We start from the raw sequence: 14886 nt of genomic DNA, 5'->3' as shown, positions 1-14886 counted from the left end.
CTCTTCCCCTTTTTTCTTCTGAGGCTGTGAAGCCTGGTCCAGTGGATATACGATTTTTGCATTGCCGCGTCCAGAGACAGATAATTTATTTTTGAAACTCTTTTCTGGCACTTACAAGTTGAAAAGTAATGAGCAAAAAAAAAATACATATATGTAGGAAGAGCTGTGAAATCTGACCTCCAAATATACAGAGTAGATGTGATAGTTAGAGAGGTTTTCTTTGGAGGAAATAAGGTACATTGTGTGGTTTGTTTCTACAGCCAGGTACTCTAAATGTAGGGCAGAGGAGTGGAACAGTAAAGCTAACTTGATGGAGCTGGTGGAGCTGAGCACTTCAGTAAATTATATTATTTGGTAACAGGAATTTTGTGAAAAGCCTTAGTCTTCCAATAAAAGTCTCAGAATATTGCCGTTCTTAATTAACTACCAACATTAATTTATGTCACTGTTATTGACAATAGTTTTGCTCCCGTTTTAATATTTGAGCTGCTTAACTCTTCGTTGCAGCAAATGTCCCTTTAATAGGACACATAAAATGATATTCCACAAGTCATTATTCTTTAATTACAATTCAGGAGCAAAATATATCCGAAATTGGAAGAGAGATGCTGGATTTGGTCCTGAGCTCAGATTTTGTTGGTGTAGGGCCTGCAGTTACTGATGTTTCTGGGCTCTGGGGCACATCAGAGCAGTGCTGTCCCCTGCACTTTGCCTGGCATTTACCTGGGTCCTGGAGAAGTGTGTGTGAGCGTGGGGACAGATTTCTTGATGAGGGTTACGTGTGGTTGGAGCTGATGCTGGGGTTGAACGAGTGACTGTCCCACAAGGTATTTGTGGGGCTGCCCATGCCCGACATGAGCAGAATATAACCCAAATTGCGCTTCTTGCTCCTCCGTAGGATAGCCTTGTGCAGTGTGTACGGGTGGGCTCCTCATCCCGCGGCCAGAACCTGCAGGTGAAGCATCCAGACAGGGCTGTGGATTTTGGCTTCGCCCTCCTCGGCGTTTCAAGAGCTCCAGGAATCCACCCCTCTGCAATTCAGTAAACTCCCCCCAGCCCCGCGGGTCTGCCTCTCCATCAGCGTGCTCCCGCCTGCTCGCTGGCTTTGCTGCGGTGCCGGCAGAGCCGCTGGCGTGCCGGGGGGACAGCTCTGTGATTAATGGCACCGCTCGTGGGCTCGCCACCGGCAGCTCCTTATCGGCCGCCCCGCGAAGCCCCCGCGGCCGTGCGCGGAGCGTGGCGGTGGGGAGACGCCGCCCTCCTCGCCCAGGAGTTAGGGCAGGTCGGCCGGCTGCTCTGTGGTTTGTTGTGTCTGGTTTGGTTCCTACTTTTCAAGTTGCAGTTGTATTTGGTCATTTGAGGCTTATTTTCGCAGTCTGGCCAAGCCAGCAGGATCCCCGTGCGCTGCAGGGGAACATAAAACATCAGCCTTTAAGCTGGAGTGCTCAGGAGATAAGGATTTTAAGTCTCTTGCATCGTGCACTGTGTCTTATGGGCTTATTTAGTATACTCCATTTGATTTAATTTAGATATTGAATAAGGAGAAGCACTTCAGGAGCCAGAAAAAAGTATCGCCTCCTTTTTCCCCCGTTTCCTAACAGACAAAATGGCTGGAAGGGCTGATTTGGGCTGGGATTACATCGATTTCATTGTAAGAAGTAACGGGGTGTTTTCAAACCGCTTAAAAATCGTGTTACGCTTTATCTGTACCGCTAAGTTTTCAAAAAGCAAACGAGAATCCATTGGGCTTTTGTTTTAGTTTTGCTTTTCCGTGACTGAACATAAAGAATAACTCCTGGACCTCTGCAAAGGTTCGGAAGTTGCACAGTCTGCCCGCCGGTGGCTCTGCCAGCGCTCCCCCCCTTCCCTTCCCCACTGCATAAACACAAACGAGAATTGTGACCGGGCTGCTACACGTCAGCGTGCATGCTGATGGGGAGACATTCGTCTTGCTGAAAGCTTTGGGTTTGCTGCTTGTAAACGTTGGCAGGACACAGAGCTGCCTGGAAACAGGAGGGGATGGAGGCAAGTGCAGGGAAGCCGCTCGCCTGCAGTGGCACAGTGCTGGTGGCCCTGCTGCTGGGCCATGAAGACCGGCTCCTATCTGCACACAACGAGGATCGGAAGGTGAAGGAACAGAAAACCCACCACAAATGTCTTACCGAGGCAATAGGATGAGCGAAATCTCTCCGTGGTGAAGGCAGCGTGCCTGGGAGGTCTGAGGAGTCACTGGGGTTGTTTGCATCACTGGCTGGCCGCGATGCGCACGGAGTTCATTTCTGTGTGCCCTGCCCTGAACGCCTCCCAAGCAACGCTGCAAAAAGTGCGTTTGGATCCTGCTCAGTCTGCACGCTTAGATAACCTTTTATTTGAGATTATTAATTATTGCATGAGGCTGCGCTGCTATGGAGGGATCGCAGTCGGGCATTCTCTCAGCCAGTGGCAGCCTGGAGGATCTTCAGAGTGGGTGAAAATCATCCCAGAAGCATGTTTAAAAAAAGACAGGGAGGAAAAAAAAAAAAAAAAAAAAAAAAGGGAAAGAAAAGCAGGCCTCCCAAAAGCTGTGGTGGAACCCAGTATTAGCAAATGCTTCTAGGAAGTTTGACTGAGAGCCATATGGCAGTGTGGAGAGTATTATCCACTGCTCCAAAAGTTGGTCTCTGAATCAGCCTATTGACTTCAACAGCACTTAATCATGTGTTTTAGTTCTCCTTTGAAAAGGGTTGCATTCCTGAATCATGTCCTCTGATTTTAACCACTAGACGGTACTTTGTTTTGTGGTAGCAGACAAGTCCAGTCATATTTCTGTGACTAAGTGTGCAAGTTTTGACTGCACCACTGGTGAAGTATGCTGGTGAATATTCTTCCTCTTATCGAAACCTAAATGTGTGCCGCTGTCCTTGAGTTTTGGGCTGAAATTCGGTGTCTTCTGTGATGCAGTTGGTTGGACACGGCAGATACTGTGTGATTTTGTACGCTCACCTGCGGAGTGATGCAGATGCTGCCTGCTGCGTGCGATGTAAATAAACACGGGGGAAAACAGTGAGCTCAAAATACTGCCCTGAATTTTGCTTTCAGAAGCCCCGAGTGGTGTTGGTGGTGATTGAATCCATCCATTGAAACAAGACCCAGTTGTGCCAGTCCAAACTGGGGTTGTTTGGATGCTGCGCTACATCCTGGATGCTCGCGGGTTGCTGTGCTGCGGCAGGGATGAACCTGACTCCACCTTTGTTTTGGGCTGCTCAGCTGGACAAGTGGCTAGCAAGGAAAAGAGAGGGAAATCAGATGAGATTGCAACTAACTGCATTTAAATGAGCGAGGTGTCAGCCCCCTTGCTGGTCTGAAGTGAGGCTGGGAGTCACCTGGGTGCTGCGGGTGCGTGCGTAGCCCTGCGGCACCTCGAGCGAGGAGGAGGAAGAGTAGGATGCTTGCTGGTATGTGCCAAACCTTGCTCCTGGACAAAAGAGCGTGTATATTGCTTGGCAGGGGAGGTGTGAAAGGAGTGGGTGTGTTTGTGCTTCCTTGGGGGTGAACTGGGCTGTGACCATCACGTCCCTGCCCTGGTGTCGTTGCACACGCAGAGCTGATGGATGCGGTCTGCAGAGGTAGGATGTGGATGGCAGCACAGGTCCAGGTGAGTGTTGTTCCCAGCTGCCCGTGGTCATTCCTCTCTGTGGGCTGAAAGAGGGAGTCCCCAGCAGCTCTTGCTGCAGCCTGTCCCTCGTTAAGATGCGCAGCCCCTGTGCTGCCACCTGAGCTGGCACACGCAGGGGACAAACACCCAGCTGCTAACGGGGAGAGGGGGGCTGTGCTTCGCTTCGGGCCGTACAAATCATGTTTCAGCAGAATTTTTTGTCTCACCTTTGTGTTTTTACAGCTAAAGCGCTTTTTACTTCCCAACTTTCAACATCTGGAATTCGGTTTCAGTTTATTAAAAAAAAAAAAAAATTCCGAATCTGCAGTCTGCATGAAACGCTGATGGCTTTGCGCTTGCCCGCGGTTTTTTAGCTTTAATTTTGTGTCCTTCCTAAATGCCGCAAGTCCTAAGTAGCTGCACATTCAGTAGCTGCTGTTTTCTTCTTTGGCTTAGCCTTAACCATTATTATTATTATTTTTTTTTTGATTATTTTTCCCCTTAGACACTTTTCTAATTGGGGATAATACCAAGCTGATTAATCAAATTAAGGAGGAGAGCAAAGTGGCTGATGCACAAAGCCGGGTGTAGCTGCTGTCAGCGCGGCGAGGTTGTCTTGCTGGAGCTGCTGCAGCTTAGTGGGCCTCTCAGGCTTTTTTTTTTCCTTTTTTTCTTTTTTCTTTTTTTTTTTTTTTAATAAGGTACTGTGTAGATCCCATTGACTTCAATTGTTGATTGGGATGCCTGACAGCCGGGAAATTAAGCCCCTTCTTTGTGACCGAGTTGAAGGCCAGATTTTGAAGGATTTTCAGATGCTTAGCACCAATAATTGGTGTTAGGTGTTTTTTGGAAAAAGTTCAATTCTCATTTGGCCATCTAAATAGGGGTGAGAGATTATGATACTTGTAGCGACCGGTGTTACTGGGATATGATGAAGGTTTTTCTGCAGAACCTGGCACCAAATGAGCTGGTTATTTTCCTGTCAAAATAAGAGCTTTGTTCTTTTGCGTTCCTGCTTTATTTGCCGACACTGAGCGTTTCTGCAAATTCTGATCCTGGAGGAGAAACTTTCCTGCTCCTGCCTCATTTTTATGTGTTGTCTGCGGTGTTTTTGCAGGGGAGGGGGAGCAAAATGAGTCGAGTAAATCAGACAACTGTTGGAAAAAAGGGGACATGCAAAATCAAGTGTTCTACTTGCGTAATCTGTTTAACACCAGCGAGCCACAGAGCCTTGTGGGACACGGGAATAAAAGGAACATCTGTGCAGGCCACATGGCACGCTCCGGAGGAGTCCTCCATCCCAAGCAGCTCTGCTCTATTTGCAAATAAAAGCTCCAACCAACATCAAAAAGTTGAGGTGGATCCCAGCTGAAAGGGGAGAACAAATGTTACCTCCCGTTGCAGCAAAGTGCCCCCAGCCAGCAGCCTTCCTAGGCTTTTTAAGGGTGTTTTGGGCATGTGCTTCTGGTGGCAATTAATGTGTTTGTTTATTTGTTTGTTTTAAAAAAAGGTTGTTTATTTTGGAGACATATCTGGGTTGGAAAATTTTTGGAAACTGCTGAGCTTCTGAAGCTACAATTAAACACAGGTATACGAGATTGAAGCAAGAACGAGGATGATGCTCTTTTGTGCTGTTTGCTTGTTTGTTTTAAATTTTTCTCTCTTTCTGCTCCCATTGAACGTCCTGGTAACCCATCTGGCAGAGGAGCTGCAGAGATCCCAGGGCTTCCCAGGCTGCTGCAGGCGGCGTGTTTGGTAAACAGCCCCAGCAGCAGGTGGGGCCCTGGGGAGCCACAGCTGCTCCGGCCCCGCTCCCCTGGGTGCTCCCAGATTTGGGGATTGCTCCAGGAGAGGACAAACAAGTGTTTTGCCTCCGCTTGCCACCCATCGCAGTGCAGTACTTCTCGCAGGGCTGCATCCAGCCTGCAGCTTCGCATCCTCCGGGCAGGCTGTTTGGTTTTTAATAGAGTCGTGCATCGGCAAGCTGGGTAGTCTGCACCAAGCAGGCACGTAGTTTTTAATTTGTAAATAGGAGAGGATGCTGGTTTCATCTCTATTCCAATGTACCCAGGGCGGCAATAACGCTTTTTTAAAATCTCTGCGAAACAGATTGTATATGGCAAAATTAATGTCTCGACTCTCCAAGTATTTTCTCTAAAATATTTGAATTTTTGCATTTATTGTGCCGCTTGTTTGAGATAGCGAACGGTATCAGCCATGTATTCAGAGCTTAATTGGTGGAACACAGATTTATCCTAATTTAAAACAGTCACTTAAAAACAGTTTTGTATATATGTATACATGGGCACAACTTTTCCTACAGTTGTCTGTTTTGGAGCGGTCTCGTAGGCACTGATGTACAAGTAGAACCTGTTTCGTGCAACATGGCTTTAAGAAACGAGTAGTTAAAGCACTATTTTGTACTCAATGCAGTCAATAAACATCCTAATGCGAGTGGCATGTGAGACGATTGAAGTTTTGCCTTTGATCGGGCTTTGAAACGTATCATGCAAAATATAGCCCAGGGTGAAAGTGCCTATGGATGTCTTTTTTTCCCTGGTGTTGGTGTCCTTGCCGTGTGGTTGTGTTTGAGTTAACATCGGTTTTGTCCTGCCTGCTGCAGAAAGCATGCAGGGTTGGGTTTTCTGCCCCTGCAACCCTGAGCATCAGGTCAGGACGGGCACAGTTCCTTGTGCCACAGTGTAAGCTCGTGACAACTCCTGAAATGCAAGAAATGCTACAGCCTGGTTTGCAGTTTGATGTAGGAAACACTCATCTTGGTTGCTTCGCCTCCTCCCGAGGTCTCTTCCACCCCTTACCATGCTGTGAAACATGCTGGGACCAGTGCAAAACAGCCAGACCATGGGGAGGAGAGGGAACGGGGTTGGGAGCACCAGGAAGGGCAGCGGGGCTGACCTCAGGCGGGTGGGATGAAGCCCGTAGTGGTGCTCCAGATCGTCTGCCACCGCTGCCCCTGAGATGGAAGTAGTGAAATATTAAAACTTGTCTTTCGAATCTGTTCAATATTGAGAAGATTAATTTTTGTTGGGGGCAGATTAATAGGTTTCCTATTCTGATTAATCCAGTGATAATAGAAACGATGTGATTGCTGGAATTAATGAAGCCCAGATTCATGTTCCAAGATTTGATTGACTCTGTGCTCCAGCTCCACAGAAGCTGCTGCATCTCATCACCCCTTGTTCGGCTGGTGAGGATCGGTCTGGGAGTGAGGCGGTGCAGGAGAAAATCTGTACTGGAGGTCACATCGGAGAACCTGCTGGGGAGAAGTTTGGCAGAGTGGCTCGGTTCTGCTCACACCGCAGCTTTATCGGAGTTTGCTGTTTTTAACCCAGCAGGCTATTTTTGTGAAACTCGTCGGAAAGGAGTGTCCGATTCAGATGTGTGGGCGCATCATTAGAAGCTTCAATTTGTCAATGCCAGATCGAACTCAAGTGCGTGGGTAGATCATTAAAGGCTTCAGTTTATCAGAACCGATCTATTCCCTGTTCCTCTCCCTCCTCCACCCTTCCCCTCCCCACAACACGGGGTATCCCCGCGCTGCGGCCCATGGGGTGCCCCGGGGCCATGCCAGGCTCCTCCTGGCAAGCAGCCACCATGCCCGGCTCCGTCAGGAGCTGGCGGGGAGGAAACATTTTGTGGAGTGTTTTGGTGAGGTCAGTTCTCGGTGGTGTAAGAAAAATCCCTTTTTCCAGGCACGCCATCAAGGCGCAGGCCCGGCTGGGGTGCGATGTCAGCACCTCCTCCCGGCACTGCTCACCACGGCCCTCATCTGCTGCAGGCCGAATGTATTATTTAGTCAAGTCCCTTCGCCTCACAAATCTCAAAACACAAAATCTTTTGAGCAAGCATTAGCCAAAATGAGCCCGGATTCCTCATCTTTAAAATGGGGCTAATAATCCTTCCCTCCCCTACAGCCCTGTCGTGGCTCAGGCCTGCTAAGAGTCGCACGCTGAGGTGCCGCAGGTCAGCCGGGGAAAGCTTGCCCCGACACGTGTAGAGGCGGCTCTCTGCTCGGCTACATACCCATCTGCATATCTGTCATCGAGCACGGCGATAAACCCAGCCTCGGCTCTGTGCTCCTCACACTGCTCCCTTGCTCCTCATGAATAAAATGGAGCCGCCGCCAGCTGCGGGTCGCTGTCGGCGTGCAGGTATTTGGGAGCCTCTGAGAGAGACATCACGTTTAGCTTAAGTGGTGTCCGAACACCCCTTTTGGATCTATTTTTATTGTGTAGCACAGCTTTATAGCAGGGTCGCATAATCCCTATATTTAGGTTTCTGGACTGTTGTGATCTTCTTTGAGCCGTAATGCATTCAGCTAAGGAGGGGAGAAAGCCCGGAGGCCAGAGAAGAACCTTTTTTATTTTTTATTTTTTATTTATTTTTTGTCTTATGAAATTCCATGCAGTCGTTGCTAAGACAGAAACTTCCAGATGTTCCTCAGGACGGCTGCAGTGGGCTGCCAGAACAATTAACTCCCTGAGGCCGGGTCCTCGCCACCACCAAAGCTCTGGTGGCTGTGGCAGGGCTGGGAGCAGCCACCACACTGGGGATGCTACGGAGGGAGAGGACTGGGGGCTGGAGGCACTGTGTGGCATCTTAGCCTTCATTTTTGTTTCCTACACCAGTCCCTCAGGATGCTTTCCTCTGTCACAAAGTTTGTTTTCTCCTCGGAGGTCGTTGCTGTTGCACAGAGGCCCTCCCAGGTGTGCATGGAGGCAGCGAGCGCCCTCCCATTTGAGCTGCTGCTTAAATCCCATCGGAGCTGGTGGGCACCGTGTGCGGGTATCAGCTTGTACGCAGCGTGGATGTTTTGTCGATGGAGAACATATACATCTCTTTTACAGCACCCTTATTAGTAAAGCGGATGTTTAATTTGTGCAGCGACAGCTTCCTCTAAGCTAAGCTTAAACTCAATCTGTGTTACTAATAGCTGGGGAAAAAAACATACTAATTGGTGCTTCTTAACTGATGTTTGCAAATTTTGCCTTTTCACCCTGAACATCAAATGGTTCTTATGTGTGTTTTTCCTTATCTCCGAGGAAAGATTCTTGCTAACAAGAGATCCTACATTTTGTTAAGGTTTTATCGGGATGCGGTGAGCGCAGGCAGAGAGTAAATATTTCAGAAATTCAGAGTGTTATATTTTGATAATGCAAAGTAGGTTAAAGCAGCCGAATTTCTTGAAACAGTGCGGTGTCTTTGAGCAGAATATGAATTTGGATGGTGACACATTTTGGTATTTAGGATGAACATAAACTCGCCTGTCGGAAGGAGCAAAGTCTGAAATAACAGCATCTTTAAAAACCTTTCTTAATACTGTACGTTTCGATTTAATTTAAAGCAAAATAAATTCCACTGTGTGATAGAGTAATGTTTGATATGTAGAAATATTCCTGTAACGCTCCCCACACCTCCAGCGCCTGTAACTGCCTTTTATTTTCAAAGGAAAATGGTAGGCTTTGATATGATTCTAACTAAGTGAAGTTTTAAAACATGTTTTTGTCTTTCAGTCTCCTGAGAACATTTTTTCTGAGTGATTCCAGCTTCCCGACACATTTGCCATGATAAGGGTTTCGATCCTTTCCCATATTTGCCCTGAGTCATGAGTGGATATGTGTGATGCCTGCAAGTAAAACTGGTGAGTCACCAAATGCAAGTTTGCAATAACTCTCACTTATTCTTTCTTACCGTCTCTCTTTCCCTCGCCCTTTTTTAATGAAGGGGATTTTTTGGTTTCTTCTTTGTATTGTCTGTGCTTAAAAGCAAACCACCACTATTCCTAACTGATACCACCCCCCCTAAATGAAAAAAACAAGATCTTGATTGTATTGAAATATCCATGATGTTAAGTATTATCAATACAGCAAAAAAAAAAATACTCTCTTCCTTTCTTTCTTCCCAACATCCCCCCCAAGTCCTTGGTGAAGATGCGAGGGCTTCTGTGGTGAAAGTGGAGTTCAGTGATGCAAAGCCGCTGCCCGGGACTGAAGCCTGGCAGACAGACGGGGTTTAAACATGCTTGTGTGTGCAATTCATGTAATGATTAAATATGAATATGGAGAGGCCTCCTCTCCATCATGTGTCAGAGGCTTTGCTCTCAGAGGAGCCATTGCCAACAAATAATTAGCTCCGCCGTTTGCTGCACTTACATCCCAGTGACAAAATGGTGTCACTGGTACACAGGAGAGCCGGCCCTTCACGTGCGCCTGCCCACGAGGCCTGGCCGCCTTCCTTGCAGGGGAACAAAGGGAGAAACCCTCCGGTAGCCAAGCCAGGCTGCTGCACGTTGGGGCTTTGTCAGGCCTGAGAGGTGGCACGTCCTCTGTTAATTGCAGTCACCATTTGCCCATGTCGTTAGCCAGTGGAGCGCCTGTTGGTCCCCTTTGTGCTGCAGCAGGGTGCTTGTACCTGTCCTGGCCGTGCCCCACAGCCTGGCACAGGGACATTTCCCTTGCCCCCTCCTCCTACCCCTGCTGCTCTTGCACCTCCACACCTATTTACTAAGTGGGACGAGAGGAGGGGCAATTATTTCTTCGTTAATCCAAAGACAAAGAGGTTGGGGAAAGAGGAACCATCTGACATTACAGGAGAATTGGAAGATCTATGTAAGAAGTCTTTAAACACTATGAAACCTGGGTAATTAAATTCCATAGGAAATGGGTGCGCAAATTGTTTTTTCTTTTAAAATAAATTAGTGTTTCTGTTGTATTTCTAATATCCCTCCGTGTGTTAGAAAGTGCATTTCAATGCAGAGATTATAAAAACAGAGAAATTCACACATCAGTGAATTGTGATTTTTTTTAAGTTTCCATTTTTTTCTTTCTTTTTTTCTTTTTTTTCCAGAGGTAGCATAATTACCATGTCATTTAGCAAAGATTATAATAGCTGTTCAGTTTTTACCGACTGGTGTAGTAAACAGTTGAATAAACCCATATGGCAGCTCAAAGTGTGCATGCAAGAGAAAGATTCTTACCATTTCCTTTATGTCTGAATCACCAACCTTGCTGATACGACTAAGATCCCCGAGCAGAGAGCAATCCCAGACTTCTCCAGTGATGCAAGAATTTCTCACTGCTCTGGAGCATGTGAATCAATTGATTTTAATCACGGTGGTTAGCTAATTAATTACTTCTTTGTCCCTGTGAAGTATGTGTAGAAAACTTGGGTTATATACAAAGCACATGCCTCTCTTTAAAGCAGTCTGTGCTTATTCTTCTTTAATAATGCTAAATAACATCTTCAGTCCAAATCTTACTCTTCATGTCACTGTTGAGGGTCAACGCCTTGCTGAGCCTGGCATAGGCTAAGTGCAAAAACATGGGGTATTGCAATAGCCCCGTGGCACTGCCTGTAATGGGACTTTGTGTCGGGTCTCAGCAGCAGCAAAGGGAAGTACCCCGGGGTGTTTGGAAGCATCCCCTTGACAGAACAGTTTGAGTTACAGAGGTATGGAGCCATGGCCGACCAGCATCCTGAGGAAAGACAAAGTGTTAGAGTTGTGTGCCCTCCGGATACCTTCAGTATTAAAACATAAAAGTAACCAAAAGGATTGTTAACTCTCTCCAAATGCTGGCTCGAACAAGACCAACAAAAAAGACTTCGGCTATTCCCCATAAAATTCACTTACTTCCAGTTATCTTAAAATTTTCATGTCACATAATAGCTTTAAAATATCTTCTGAATGCATTAGACTCTTGAGGTGCTTAAAAAATATTGCCAAATAATGCTAGGAAATGAACAAGCGCTGAGCAGTCCCACTGGAAAGGAGCAGTTGGCCAAAACCGGTGCTTATGCTCATCTTAACCTTGATGTATGGGCAGCCCTCTGCCATAATTCTATCAGGAGATGGTAAGTTGCCTAGCAATGTACTGACTGTAGAGGGTACGTGTTGAGCTAATTCAGTTTTTGTTCTCGTTTTCCTTGAGAGTTCAGCTTAAAGGAGTGATCCTTTCTCCGGCTGCAGCAAGTGCCACTTCTCGGTATTCTCTCTCGTTCCCCACTCGAGTGTCCCTGGTGATGTCAGGAATTCATTCACAGCCTTGTGCGTTTTAGAAGTTTCCAGCTTATTGAGTAACCAAATGTGGTTTCTGCTGATTGTGTTGACTGAATACGGAGGGCCTTTCGGAGAGGCGAGAGCTTTATTTAAAGCGGAGCATCTAGTTGTATACCATTTTATGGCAGACAAAGGTCATCTAGGGTAAGCAGCCAGAACAGTGAATTGCCTCATTGCAGCACCTAGGAAAATGAGACAGAAAGATACGGTAAAAGGCTTTAACAAATTGCTCATCGTTATAAATTTCTAAAGCCCAGGAATTGGTGCTGTGTACGTTTTTAAATTGGAGATAACCATGCTTGTACAATAAATTGACTTAAGAAGGGAACAAATCAAGGTGATGGGGTGGTACTAAAAACCCCGTCGTGCAGCGCGGTGCTGCTGGCGGCATCGGCGGAGCCCTGCAAAGGCTGCGTGGCTGCTCGTGCTCCTGCACCACTCACTGTGAGTGTTTGCAGCAGGTTTCCTGCTGCCCTGTCCTGCAGGGGTGCCCTGCTCCTGCCGCAGTGTGCTGGGTGCCTTTCCTCCCGCAGGGATCGGCCCTGCCTACAGCAGGACTTGGTTCTGCTGAAACTTTTCCTGCCTGGAACTTTGTGCTCTGGGGGGGAGGAGAGAAGAAGCAATTTTAACAATTTAATATACTACATAATATGTATTATAAGCTGGTGTGAATGCTCCTAAGTATTTTGGTCTTTTTTTCATAACACAATGAACCTAATATTGGTAAAAATACAGATCTTAGCTGCCACCATAAAGAGAGGCTAGATTTAATAAACAGTTATGAATGTTGGCAGCTGCCTATCAGATTGTATAACATCGGCTATAGCACATGAAGACAGTGTCAACTTACATTTTATCTCAGAAGTATTTTCAAAGCATTTATTTTGCTTTCTCTTGAGTCCTTAACCTAATTCAAGTTATATAATTGGCTGAATATTTTTCCACATAGCTAATTGGCTGGGTGCCAGCGTGGAAACCATTGTCTGACTTGATGATGATCAGAAATTAACATGACATTTGCGTGGTGGTAATGGAATACATTAGTAATGTAATTCATGACTGTAAGAAAGAGACCATCATCTCCCACCTCTGATCAGCAGGAGGGGCTGGGAGGATGATGAAATGCTCCCAGCAGGCACCTCACAGCAGTGGCTGGCCAATCTCTATGTCAAATTTAGTTTTAAATTCTTCAGACAAAGCTGTAATGCTTACCAATTAATTACTACAAATGTCAATTAAAAATCTACCAAATAATACAGTAAGATTAAATTTCAATTAAAAAAATTACATTTAACAAGGAAGATACAACATTATTTTAATGAATTCTGCTGAAGGTGACAGTTTATCTAGATATATTTATACCATGTAGGTGGATCTAAATTCATTGGATAATGTTAACCATGTTACTCCGTATACTTATTAGTTTTGAAAATTATTTCCACTTGGGCTGTGTCCTGGAGGAGATGGGGCATCAAGGGGCATTTCTCATCACCGGGATGAAGGGGAATTTCACGCCTTTTAAGTACAAATATATTCTCACACCTAAAATGAAGGCTTTGTTGTAGACTTTTACACCGATAGAATTAGCGGCATTTTTCATTGCTTGGCATTTATGAAACCAAACATACAGTTTTTGTTGTGGTGGTAGAACAAGCCGTAACTTTGCTGTAAATATGATGATTTACTCAGGACAATTTTTCAAGTAATCCATTTTGCCATACGAACAATATCCATTATCCCAGTAAATCACTTAACAGGCAAAGATTTTGCTGTGCGAAGGTGGTGAACTGCAAGTCCTGAGCAGAGCTTTTATCTGCAAGGCTTCGCCCTGGCTTATGCTTAAATTAAATCTCCTACTTGCTACTACGGATGCGTAAAGATCTGTTTGGAACCCGGAGTGGCGCAGCAGATGTCACACAGCGCGATGGAGCCGGGAGCCTCCGCGTGTGCAACAGCGGCACCTCGGATCCGGGGTGTTACCCCTGCAAAGCGGCTCTTGTAGCTGGAGTTCTCTGTTGTGGGATTTGTTTTTATCCAGCAGGTCAGTTCCTATGGGCTGGAGGTAGAAATGGCAGTGCTCTGGGAGCTGGTGGGCAGGGGAGAGCCGGGCTGTGCAAGCGGCTCTCCCCACGGTGTTAAAGCACTGGTGAGCCAAGGCTTCTAAATATCATTTGAAGAACTACTTTCTCAGCTTCCTTGATATTTTTTTTTTCCATGAGCTTTTATTATGTTTTCACACCATCGTGTCAAAAATAGGTAAGAGGGAAGGCATAATTGAGGAAACAGATTTTGTGTGTCAAGCCAGCACTGAGAAAACGCACTCCCAGGGACCAGGAGGCTCCTTCTCCTCGGCATTGCTGTGTCTGCAGCCGTACATTTCAGCAGGTTTAAGTGTAAAATAAAAAAACAAACACGGAGACAGAGAAGCCAGAAACTACTAATGGCAGATTAAAGTACAGACGGGCTTTGGTACCTTGTAGGTGTTCCAGCCTTGCCTATCGGTAGGTAAATGCAAGTAGCACGATCTCTGCCTCACTGTTGTTCAGATACCTTTGGGTATTGGTAACAGCTTTACAGGATCATTCCTGCTTCTTGCTATTATCTGATAAAGCTATAATCAGCAGGAGATGGGAGACAGCCTTTTTTTTTCTTTTTTTTTTCCATAAAGGCCTCAGGAAATGGATGCTGTGGAAGTGTAAGAGCAGCTGAAATGTTTTCTCACCAGTCCTCACAGACAGCAAGGTGATGGAGAGAAAGGTAGAGCAAGGCAGACTCATTTCCTCACCAGCGGCTTTAAATAAAGAGGCAGGGAGGGAAGAGTGGGAACCTGTAACATCTTTCTACCAGGAGATAATGGTGTGAGGAGGCTGTGGGTTTGGGGCACCCACTGGTCAGGCAATTAGGTGGGAGCTGGAGCTGCTGCTCTTAAAAACCTGTCTTTCCAGGGGCTTTCAGCTCTGCCCAGGACCAGCCATTTTCTGATTTGAGCCCTGGTCTGAAGCTCTGGCTCCAGCTGTTTGAGATGTGCTGTATGTGGTACTGCAGGAGCTGAGCACCTCCACACCACAAGCACTGGTGTGGTGGGGTGTCCCCCTGAAGGCTGTGCCCATCCAGGGCACCCAGCGTGGTGTCTGGTCTCCTTGTTGGGGTGTCCCCGTGCAGCTTGTGCCCCTCC

At 46.6% G+C, this 14886-nt stretch overlaps 1 protein-coding gene across 1 annotated transcript in view; it reads left to right on the top strand.

The window, feature by feature from the left end:
- The first annotated feature begins 9179 nt into the window (after positions 1–9179).
- FOXP1 (forkhead box P1) overlaps positions 9180–14886 on the top strand; it is a 320759-nt gene continuing 315052 nt past the window's right edge. Inside the window, exon 1 of the mRNA XM_084292461.1 lies at positions 9180–9296. The gene's annotated coding sequence lies outside the window, so the exon portion shown is untranslated. The remainder of the gene's footprint in view (positions 9297–14886) is intronic.

Source organism: Netta rufina (genome assembly GCF_964035555.1).
Source record: "Netta rufina genome assembly, chromosome: 10".
Lineage (NCBI taxonomy): Eukaryota > Metazoa > Chordata > Aves > Anseriformes > Anatidae > Netta > Netta rufina.
The sequence above is the reverse complement of the archived record's forward strand: the minus strand, read 5'-3'. Positions and strand labels throughout refer to the sequence as shown.